The 1,708-nt window shown below is 37.2% G+C and overlaps 1 pseudogene; it reads right to left on the bottom strand.

The window, feature by feature from the left end:
* Positions 1-333: 333 nt before the first annotated feature.
* LOC148947102 (uncharacterized) lies at positions 334-1,486 on the bottom strand (annotated as a pseudogene).
* Between the last annotated feature and the right edge of the window lie 222 nt (positions 1,487-1,708).

The following is a 1,708-nucleotide window of genomic DNA, read 5'->3' as shown; positions in this document are numbered from 1 at the left end:
ATTATTGAGAATACTAAAAACATCTAAGGGGTTTCCTTGTTATTGAGTAAACGTCCATCTAGGGAGTAAAAATCCCCAGAGCCTGAGTTAGAAAAATCCATATAACTTACGGAGACTATGTATCAAACCTGCATTGCAAAATACACAGAATAAAATAAATAAAAAATAACAAAGAGGCTATAAATAAAAACAAAAAATAAAAATAAATAAATAAATAAAATCACAACAATCATATCAATACTGCAATACTGCAAGATACTGAACATACATAAAAAAAACGAAAACACACACACACAAAAAACAGCTTCAAAAAAAAAAAAAAAATAATAACTTCTAATACAAAATGCAATCAGCAATAAACCCTATTTTCTTTATTGCTGACCCTAAACTTGGCTTTGCCAATATATGAACCAGATCTGACATCGCATTACGTGGATCGTAAATCCCTTTACCCGTATTCAATATGTCCCAGCAACGCTTTGTTCGAGACTCCGATATAAAAATACCAGTAGATGCAAGTCTAGCTTTTGCTTTAAACACTTTTAGGGCTACATCTTTGCTAGGAAATTTAACAATTATCGGAGAAACTCTAGTAGAACTTTCTTCAGTCTGCAGGTCTGACTATTCAGGCGGAGACGGTATACATTGATCAGATCAGAAGGCGAGAGTTCAGTCAGAGACATTTTGCTGTTCAGAATTTGAGGTATTGCCGTGCGACTTTCCACACTGGGTAACTGTTTGACCCCATGAAATACAAAGCTGTCGAGTGGGGACTCCTGATCAAAATCATCCAGCTTTGTTTCAATTCGAATTATTCTGTCATCGAGGTTCTCAATTTGAGCTCTCAAACCCTTTAAAGCCTGCTCAATTTTTGTAAACTTTGGATTAAACTCGAGTGTGATTGCATCATAAACCTGGCTGATTATTAGTTCAGCAGGCTCTTTCGTTGACCTTGAATCATTAAACTTTTCAGTCACTTTCTGCGTAATATTTTCAAGCAAATCACTTTTTGTCTTCTCTAGCTGGGCTTCAGTAGCAACTAATTGCTCATAAATTGGGGCAACGCTGGAAGAAACCAAGGTGGACCCTACATTAACCCTAGCTTTCAGGGCTAAAAATGTCTTCGAAAGAGTCTGATAAATTTCAGGAGTATTTGCAAGCTCGGCAAATGCTTTTTTAACAGCAGGTGAGGATGAATCAGTCGTTTTAGGGTCATATTTTTGAAGATTCGCATCAATGAGCCTGAATTCATCGTGACTTCCGTAGCAAAAAACGAGGTATGTAAGCTTCCCTTTTGAGTCCTTTCCATTCTGAATAACTCTTACTGGCCAAAGGGGATAGTTCTTGAATTTAGCCAGCGCAACATCAAACTGCTCGAAACGCTGCATAATTATGAAAAATCTGATTAGAATGAGCCAATAAACAAGACAAAAAGACTTATCTTTAAGAGAGGGCCGAGCCTCACGAATGCATCCGAGTGGATTTCAAATCCAACCTGTGTGAAGTCGGACCACCTGCCTTGACTGCACGGTACTGACAGTGCACGTTAACGCACAGGCCTTAAAACTTCCAATTTTACACTAAAATAGTCCTTCGAAATAAGATAAACTAATCAAATATAGTCAATAACAATCCAAAAATCCAAGTTATCAGCTATCATTACAATAAACAGCTGATTTATCGGGATGCACTCAATCGCAATTGCGCA

Source organism: Artemia sp. Qi Xiang Cuo, chromosome 11 (genome assembly GCF_049724085.1).
Source record: "Artemia sp. Qi Xiang Cuo chromosome 11, ASM4972408v1, whole genome shotgun sequence".
Lineage (NCBI taxonomy): Eukaryota > Metazoa > Arthropoda > Branchiopoda > Anostraca > Artemiidae > Artemia > Artemia sp. Qi Xiang Cuo.
This window is presented reverse-complemented; position numbering and strand designations above follow the sequence as displayed.